This window comes from Astatotilapia calliptera, chromosome 15, assembly GCF_964374335.1.
Source record: "Astatotilapia calliptera chromosome 15, fAstCal68.1, whole genome shotgun sequence".
Taxonomy (NCBI): domain Eukaryota; kingdom Metazoa; phylum Chordata; class Actinopteri; order Cichliformes; family Cichlidae; genus Astatotilapia; species Astatotilapia calliptera.
In genome coordinates, this window is record NC_137436.1 from 27,413,831 (window position 1) to 27,423,966 (window position 10,136).

At 44.1% G+C, this 10,136-nt stretch overlaps 1 long non-coding RNA gene across 1 annotated transcript; it reads left to right on the top strand.

Annotated features, from left to right (window-relative positions):
* The first annotated feature begins 398 nt into the window (after positions 1-398).
* Positions 399-3,264, top strand: LOC145420355 (uncharacterized). The gene is made up of 2 exons (XR_013901659.1): positions 399-2,181; positions 2,899-3,264. It is a non-coding gene; the product is annotated as an uncharacterized LOC145420355 (long non-coding RNA).
* The last annotated feature ends 6,872 nt before the right edge of the window (positions 3,265-10,136 follow it).

The window sequence follows — 10,136 nt, forward strand, 5'->3', positions numbered from 1 at the left end:
CATAGTGTCCCAAATGACAGCCAAATGTTTTTTGAGCCATCACATATGGAGAACCCATCAGGCAGCTAGAAGGCCTTACAGCAACACTTCTCTGACGCTTCTTCGCTAGGTCATGGCAAAAGGCATGCTGGTTAGCCAGAGGTGCAGGTTGAAATGGTTGTGTCACACACAATCTATCACACTGTAGGTCCTCTGGACCCGAGAGACCGTCATCAGGTGGCAGATTACAATTAGTTGATCTCTGACAGTGACCAAATGACACCACTGAGCAATTATGCTCCAACTGTTGCCTAGGACTGGCAACTTTGTCGGTTTGTGAACCACAGTTCACTCTTTTGAAAGCAGATCGATTTTGCTTTGAGTTTGCTTTCAAACAGTGAGCAACCAGGTGGCCAGGTTTGTGGCAGAAGAAACAGAGCTTTGTTTTGGCTCTTGAAACCACGCCTGTATCGGCTTTGTTAGCTGGCACACTCCTAACTCTCAAGACTGACTGTTTCTGTTTGTAGGCTCCACAATTTGCTATTAAATGGCCAGACTTTAAACAAAAAAAACACTTTCGTTTCACACTGGAATGGGACACAAGTACCTCACCCTTTCGGTACTGTGTAGCTGGCACATCACTAACCTTCACTGGGGCATCGCGCCGGTCATACCTACTGACACTGGTTTTATGGACGAGCGCGAACTCATCAGCCAGCGTCGCAGCCTGCTGTAGCGAGGAAACCTTTTGTTCATTAATATATACCGCGATGCGCTCAGCAATGCAGTTCTTAAATTCCTCTATGAGCATTAGTTCCCGGATTGAAGCCAGGTCAGTGGCTTTGCAGGCCGCACACCACCGATCGAAAAGAACACCTTTTTCCCTGGCGAAATCAAGATAGGACTGACCCTGACCTCTTTAAGTTTTGTGGATATTATACATGGTTATGCTGAGGATATGTCGGCCAGTTTCCATTGGAAATGCCTTTTGGTTAAACTGTCAGCAAGGAATTTGCACTGTTAGATTTTTATATAACTTTAATGCACATAAAAAACAGCTGCTTGTTTAAGTGAAAATACATTGATGGGGTTTTTTGCACTAATAAAGTTGTGGTAAAGTATTTTGTCTCGTGTCAATTATATCGTCAGTTATATCGTTATCGCAAATTTTCAAATGTATATAGTGATGAATATTTTTGGTCATATCGCCCTGCTCTAAAACCAACTTACCTCAGATGGAACGTGAAAGGGAAACAAACTTACCACGAAGTGAACATGACACAAGCCTACAAAACAACACACCAAGTGAGTCTGAAACAGATACTCAAAAAGACAAAAATGTTTTGTCGACCAGTTTGTCAGATTCACCGTTGTCAGAGAACTCAACTAATCAACTTTCACCTAAAAAACAAGTTGAAAATGATGATGAACCTGAAACCTTGCAAACAGAAACACAGGTCAGAAGATCTGAAAGAATTCGCCAACCATACCTAAGAATCACTTATCCTCAGCTAGGTAACCCACTAGTAACAGTGGTTAAATCACTCTTTCAAGGATTGAACAAAGCTTTAATCGATTCCCTTGCTCATGATGTTGCCTATTTCACTAGAGCCGTGCATGAGATTTAAGAGGGGAGGATGTAACCAAGTGAGTTTTACAACACTCAGTAATGCACTACAACATTGTTATTGTTAATTGTGATTCACCATTAATCTGTTCATCACTGTGTTGAGCTAAAGTAAATCCATAATAAAAGATAAATAATATAAATATAAGAATAAAACCCCAAAGAGTAAATTTAAGACCCCTACTGGTTAAGAAGGAACAGGCCCCGCCTTCCCCTGCTCTGTACTGTCACATGTGCTCAGACACAGAGAGAGACGGATGTGCTCGACACCATTGCTGATTTTCACCGCTGAGCTAATTGCTGGAAAACAACTATAAACTTGATAAATTGAACAAATATCCATACTGGAGATCTACAAGGACCTTGGAGAAACTGACCTGATTTGTTGTGAACATTTTGGACTTTGGAACAATCCACCACCGTGGGTCAGAAGCTGTTAAGCTAACCTTGAAGCTAAAAAGCTAACAAGAAGTTAACGGGGAATATAATAGCCCAATATCAATGTTGTAGATCTGCACGGATGCGGATGAAGCGGACAAGATCCTCTCTGAGAGTTGAACATTACAAGCGTGCTGGTGAGTTAAACTGGGAATGGGCGAATCAGGCTAATTGAAAAACTAACTATCCTAATGCTCATAGCTGTAGCTGGAGTCGACGTTTTCACTGTGGGAGAACACACAGGGTTTCTCACAGAGTTCAGCTACTCTGAGCACTCAGCTTGTGTGCTGATGAGGTTTTAGTATTACATGTTGAATATTAAATGCACTAAAATAAAATGATGGGATAAGTTAATTTTGATCTTAAAGTTAATGAATCTATTTTATTTGATATATGATGACATTTGATGCTTGAGCGGCACTGTATTGATGTCTCTGCATGTTCTTATTGTGCCAATGCCTTACCACACACTGTAAAACTACAGCCTGTGGGCTTTTGTATATTTTTTTGGTGATTTTATTTTTTACATTGAATTAACATATTGCTTCATTGCTATGCAGTGCAAAGCAATGCTCCTGTAATTCAGTTAAAGGGGCAGTACTGTCAAAAAATAATCTACCATAGTTAATGGTTTATTTATGTTTTCTGATAGAAATGTGCAACTTAATGATGAAATAAGCTGATTGTGATTTAAAGATTACATCCATGGTTAAGATGCACTGTAAAAACTATGATTAGAAATGAGACTTAATGTTTTGTGCTTGTCCTTGTTATAGCAACTGCATTATTTACATATGGCCATATATACCACTATAGAGTGTGAACTGAATTAGTAATAGCCCTGTTGTTTACAGGCTAGTTTTTTTTGTGGGATCGTGAGACCTGGATTTCTTCCTGATAAGGAAGATGGCGAGCCTTTCCCTTTGAACCGAACCATAGCCATTCCGAGTTGGCGCAGAAGGGCAGGTTGCTCTTCTCTCACGAGCAATTGCAACAATGCAGTAGGATGAAATCGCACTAATCACAGACTTTTGACCTTTTGGATTCGACTTGACTGAACACTGACTATTAAGCCAGCAAGATTGACATATCTGAGCTCAGATAGGATTCTGGGGTGTTATTATTGCTGTTATTGTATTTTATTTTTATGTTTTCATTCCTGTTTATGAAGGGCTGTTTAATTGTTGCTACATAGTTCAATAAAATTCAAAGCAAGTTTACCTGTGGCTCCAGTCATTTTTCTCCATGCAACTCACTTTATTCCTTGTACGAATCTAGCTATTGGCCCATTCTCTCCATTTTACTTTAACTTCAAAACTAACTTCAACTTCAAATTAGGCTAATTCAAATTCAGTTTTAAAGAGCATTTATTCAAGTTAGAAACTCAGATTCAATGCAAGCAATTCAAATTTGAATTTAACTTATTCAAATTCCATTTCCGATGGCACAAAGTTCTGCCCATAGATGGCCTCAGTTCCTGCCTACGTCGTTAATAAAACCAGCCTCTCAGTCTGTAGTTTGATCTGAGGTTCAACAAATATTTTTCTGCTTTGCTTTTGATTCCCAGATGAATTCTGAGGATCATGTGACATAGCAGCTTCTTTTTAATTTCAGTTTGGGGATTTACTTTTGTGTCAGAATGTTTTAAATTATAATTTGGAGGTTTTATCAGGGGAAAGACTTTTGACTCAGAGCACGGCAGAAGCCTTGGGTAACTGCAGAGCTGCATGCAGAGCAAGTGACACCTGAACCAATGAGCACAAAGGAAACAGAGGCTCGAGGCGGTGCTCAGTCGTGATGTCACAGAGTCACTAAGCCTTGAGCTGTGATAGGTTGCCCAAGGTCGCAGGCTAATACGAGCTCACAGACGCACAGCAAAGTCAGATCACTCACACGTTACAGCTTTTATCAGAGAATCAACTTCCTGACAGACCTGTCAAAGAGAATTGAACAAACATTCACACTCTGCACCACAAACAGCTCGAATCTGCATTTAAAGGGGACATGAAACACTGAACACATAAAAGCTCATTTACCCCAGCATCACAGACACTCACACAGACGTAACAGTCTGTGACGCTGGCTTTAAGAAACTTAAGAGCTTAAAGTTAAAGTTTAAAACCATGTTTAGCACCATCTTCTGTCAGTACGAAGCGTGACATCATGTGGTTGGCTAACAGACTCAGATTAGTTTATATTAGCTAAGCTAGCTCAGAGTTAAATAAACAGAGTAAGGGGATCACTATAGTGCTGCGGCAGTGAGTTTATGTTAAAGCAGGATATACTGTCAACTTTACTGTCTGTGTCTGTAGCAGGAATCTTAGCTTACACAGCACAGTCTGAGACAGGACAGCTGTCTCAGACCGGTGGGAGGACCCAGAGGAGAATGCCCAGTCTAAACCACAGCATCTCCCCATCAACAGCCAATCACAAATATTTCATGTTGTCATGGGTCTGATACAGGAGTGCCAAACTTAGAGGAGCTGTGGGCCACTGCTGGCACCGCCGTGTCATTGGAGGGCTACTTTAGTGTTCAAGTAGTACAAAATAAACAAACAAGAAAACACCCACAAATATCTCCTACAATGTAGTGTTTGATTGTTTTGTTTTTTTAATTTCAAATATTGTACAACAAGACAATTTTTTTTTCACTCTTAGCTAACTGAAGCCTTTCATTGAACTACCAAATAAACACACTGGTCCTCTCTTTCTCTACATGGCAGCACTTCTATCATTTTGTTCGTATTTAACAAAATAAAAATGCAGACATTAATTTTTGACTCTCTCACTGAACTAATACAGCCAGTCCCTCAGCAAGTTTGTATGTAGACCCCTGGTCTAATATATACTTTGAATTATGAATCGTACTTCACTTCTCTGTGTGTGTGCACACTCCCTGACACAGTCCACAGCTGTGTGAGCCAAATCTTTACCTGCCTGATAGTACAATAGTGTCAACTACACTGTCTCCTGAACTCCAAATTAGCCGTAATGTTCTCGTTAGTAAAGCACTCTAGGACTGTTTGGAGGAGAGCCTGTTTGAGTCAGGTGACAGGTGGTTACCAGGAAGGAAGTGATTTTTCCTCCTCTGGCCGAGAGCAACGAGCGGTGCATGATGTGATCAGTGCTATTTTATCCAATAAAATAATATTTCTGTTCCCAAACACATCATGTTATGTTTACAACATAACAGTTTACAAGCCAAAGTGTTTGGACTCAAACAGGCTCTGTTAGTAAAGTATATCATAATATGATAAACTTTTCAGATTGGAGTGGTAAAGGAATCAAATATTTAGAACATATACTAGAAGAAACAGAATTTATTTCATTTGACGGACTAGTTACACAATATGGGATCAACAAGAAAAGATTTTTAGAATATCAACAAATTAAATCCATAGTAAAAAAAGACATTTAAACCGGGTCAAGTTGAACTACAAACACCACCAAGTGTGGTTGAATTTCTTACTTTTAAAACCCCCAAATTACTATCCAAAATATACAGAATGTTTTCTAAAACAGATGAATCAATATCACTTCCTAATGCAAAATTGGAAGCGGTGCACTATACAGGTCATCGGATGTTCAAGATGGGCTTTACGTCTACCAACAACTGCTCACACTGCCAAACCAATTCACCGGACAATTATATCCATGCTCTTTGGTTCTGTCCACCAGTTCAGAAGTTTTGGCGCGAGATATGTGAAGACTTATCAAAGTGTCTGAAATGTAACATTCCAACTTCCCCCTTAGTGTGTTTGTTGGGCAGCTTGGATAATGTCACTTCAGAAAAGAATATAGCCCATATGGTTTTCACTGCCCTATGCATAGCCAAGAAAACAGTCCTCATGAATTGGAAAAATAAAAATAATCTTAATTCTAACCAATATAGAAATGATCTATTAGATTACATTAGTCTTGATACAGCCTCTGCCACCACATCAGATCAATTGCTCTGGGCTCCTTTGATCAGTTCCATCACCTAGTGGGGGTGGGGGGGTCATAGTTTGGTCCCGCCTTCACTGTTGTGATTGGTGTGGGGGTAGGGACAGGCTTAGGGCGTCAGGGGGTTCCCCGGAGGCATCTTCCTTGGGGGGCTCAACCCGGGGTAGCGGTCATGTCCAATTAGGGGCTCTGTTTGCTCTCAGGTGACGGTTTCCTCGTGGCTGCGTGCAGCGGGGCTAGGGGAGGGTCTGTGCTGACGGACGTGGGTTACTGACCTGGTAGCCTGGCTGCCCCTGGGTGGGTCCGGGATGGGCGCTCCATCTCTGGGCTGGGGCCCTGGCCGGGCCTCGGGGGCTTGGGTCCTGGTTGGTGTGTTGCCGGGGTTGTGGGCGGGTGGGTGCATGGGGGCCCAGCCCTGGCGCAGGGTGCCGCCGGTGCGTCGAGCCACCTGGGCCCCGGTCTGGATGGGCCTGGGCCCCCTTTCCCTGGCGGGTTGCGGAGTATGCGGAGTATGGGGGTGCCTACTGGGGTCAGCGGGGGAGCTGGCCCCAGGGAGGGGTCACCTGCCCCGCCCTTCCTTCCCTCCCCATCTCCAGCTGCCTCCCTCTTCCCGCTCCACCACAACCACCCACACATGCAGGGCCTTGGAGTAGGGGTGTGTCACCAGGGTGCAGAGGAGGCTACCCCCCCCCCCCCCCGTCCCCTTCTGGCTGCCTCTGCCTCAATTTTATCCCACAACTTAGACATTCACATTACTCACACTCTCATTACACATACATATAGGATCTTGGGGGTGGGCACGCTACATTGATTCCAAAAGACCGATCAGCAAGCACTCCAGCGGGTGGTGAAAGAAGCTGGCAGAATTATTGGAACAAGTCTGCCAGAGATCAGTAATATCTTTCCCACTCGCTGTCTGAGGAGGGTGCACAGTATCCTGCGGGACCAACATCACCCTGCGCGCCACCTTTTCCATCTGCTGCCCTCAGGGAGAAGGTACAGGTCTATATAGGCCAGAACATCCAGACTGGCCAACAGCCTGTATCCACAGGCTGTGAGGCTCCTGAACTCTCTGCCCCCCTCTCACGGACAATAACCATATCCAACTTCTTAATAGCAATGAACTGGTCTGCATTGGTGCATCATATCTTTATTCTCTTCCCCCTCCTGCCCCCCCCCCCCTCTTTCTTAAATAGATAACTATCATATCTGATATCATATCTCACAGTACAATAATATTGAATGGGTTGCATTGTTGTATTTTGTCATGTTTCTCAGGTCTTTGTCTGAATTTCTACGAACATTATTGCTAAGGATTGTCTTATTGCATTGGAGTCACACTGGGTTAAATATGTACACTTGGGTTTTAAGGGGTATTTATTATTTTCTTCTCTTTTTGGGTTGTATGGAAGCCCCAAACGCAATTTCATTGTTCTTGACAATGACAATAAATAAATACTACATACTACTACTACTACGACCATCAGGGTGTACACCTCACCCCTGGCGTCGTTGCCCACCTCTCAATTTTAAATACACGTAGACATTGAGGGCTAGCAGGAGGGACTATGCGCTTACCTGCTGTTCTCTGGCAGGTAGCTCCATGCCCTCCTGGGTTTTAAATGCACCTTAGAACACACATGCATCAACACTACAATGAGCGGGTGGAGGGAGGTTTGGAGTCTTCTCTCACCCCCGTTCTCTGCGGCCTGCTGGAGCGGGGGGGCTAGAAGGAGGAGTTGGCTGTCCGACTGCGGTCTGGAGTGTGGGGCCTCCCTGCTGCTGCGGAGTCGGGGCGGTCTGCCTCTCCCCACCGCAGGGAAAAGGGTAACACCACCTGGGTCTGGGTGCAGTTCCCCCCTCCAGGGGCAAGGGTACCTAGACCCGGTTCGTAGAGTACGCTTGGGGAGTGTGATCGTGTGTACAACGTCTCTTTATGTTTGTCTCCACGTTGGTTGAGTGTTGAGTAATTGCATATGAGAGCATGAGGGTGGGAATGGATGTCTGTGTCTATATGTCAGGTTGGGTATCAGACGCCACCTCTCTGGGGACATCTCAGGCCCTCCAAGGTTTGGAGGCCTATCTCCCCCCACCACCACTTCCCCTGCCAGTGGCGGACTCCCTCAGACATCGTGCGTTGGTGGTTCTTTGTGTCTGGGGATGGGCGTCCAGGTACACACCGGCTCACTCCTTGGCGGCCGCTTATCGGGGCCTGGAGCCTTGGGCTCGCTCGGGCCACTTCGGAGGTGGGGTGCCCCCGGCCTCTCGGCCTGGGGCTCGGTCACTCAGGCACGGCTGGCTGCCGGCGGAGCTCACGGGCACGTCACTGCAACCCCCCCTGGCTTCTGCTCCGCGGCTGCTGAGTGAGCCCTCATCAGGGACTCTCCTCAGCTCTTTCTGGGACAGTGGCGCGGCTGCCCCTCTGTTGGTCTTCCTTGGTCTCTTGTGTTCTGGGGGCCTCTGGATGTCTGGAGTTTTGATCTCCTCCATACCTGCTTCATGCCCTGGAGTACGGGGCAGTGGCTCCCCACAGCCTCTAGCAGATCATTACATTAAGGAACCTTTTAAAAAAAAACAAGCGCGTCCATGCTCACAGGGGTACACACAGGTGATCACACCCACAAACTACACCCTTTTTGGCTCCTACCTCAAAGCACACTGTGTTCTGTTGATCTTATGTGCTGCACAATAATGTTTAATATTTAGTATTTACTGTCATATTCCCACATATCATTGTGATGTTGTTTATTCTATTACTCTTGTTCTCTTCTCTGTTAGACCTTGTCTCAGCTGATCAGAGCGGTGGTAAAGCTGAACTCATTACAGGTTCAGACTGAGCTGAGTACAGTGACCGGTTGTTATACACTCAAAGCCTCATTCACTCAGGCACTTTCTTCTATGTGCAGTCACACACAATCAGCAACTCGGGATTAGTATTTTGCCTGAGGCATGTAGACTGGAGTAGACGGGGAGTGAACCACCGCAGTTCTAATTATCATGCTGAAACAAAAAAGTAATAAAAAAAAGAAATATATCTCAGGGCTCGCAAAATTTCAAATTCCCTGGTAGCCCTTTGGGCAGGGACTCTTCAGTTTTTGGTACCCCAAAATAAATTTAAGTAGCCCGAATAAAAAAGAGCAATTTTTTGATTGATGTTTTGTTTCCTGTTTTGTTTCCTTTACAATATTATACATTAAAGTATAATATTGTATAATTATATAATATTAACTTCTTATCTTGTGCGCGTTTTTTATTTTGACAGCAAATGCGCACCTGCGGACCACTTATGTGCACCCCTGGTTATATACCTCGTCATATTGCAGCCACAGAAATTCTTTTGTCCATGAAACCATAAAGCTGCACTTTCTTTTTGCCTTATAGTCTGATTTGTCATAACTTTTCCATTTTGTGGTAAGCTTTTCTTTGGCTGTCACTTCTTCACCCTGACCTGTCTTATTTGGCTCAGCAGAACTAAAATATATATCCTGCTGCTTTTACACATGCACTCACATAACGCTCAGCGATTCTCTGCGCGATCAACCTCTCACATGTTTAAGCTTGCTGCGGGAGATTTCACTTGTCATGTTTGCATAGTAAGCTAACGATTGATAAGACGATGTCAGAGGAATTGGTGCGCAAATTATCGTCACTCACCAATCAGTGCTGACGCTCTCTATACACAGTTCGTGCGATTGCAAAGTGAAAGCAAAATACAAGCGCAAATTCAAACGCGATTTAAATATGTCACATATTGACAGTGGCTCACCCATGCCAATGACATAATTACCCAGCTACATTTCCGAAAGAATGCAAAAGCATTGACATATATTTTTCCTTCCTACGATAGCCCGACGGGCAGGGCAGAGATGGATTTTGGTAGCCCGACTGGAAAAATCGCTAGCCCCGGGACGTGGGGCTAGCGATTTTGCGAGCCCTGTATCTGATTGAGGAATCACTCATCTTTGGAAAAGGAAGTTTATTATAGAGAAATGGCTCTTTCCAAAATAAAAGCTATACTATACACTTCTTCTGGGCTATATTCTCAGCAGCATATTAAACATATCAGGTCCCCATAAGGAGAATCATGTGCTAACGGCTGTCTAAATAACTCGGGTAAAGTTTGTACCATGCGTGCTTGTTGTTTTTG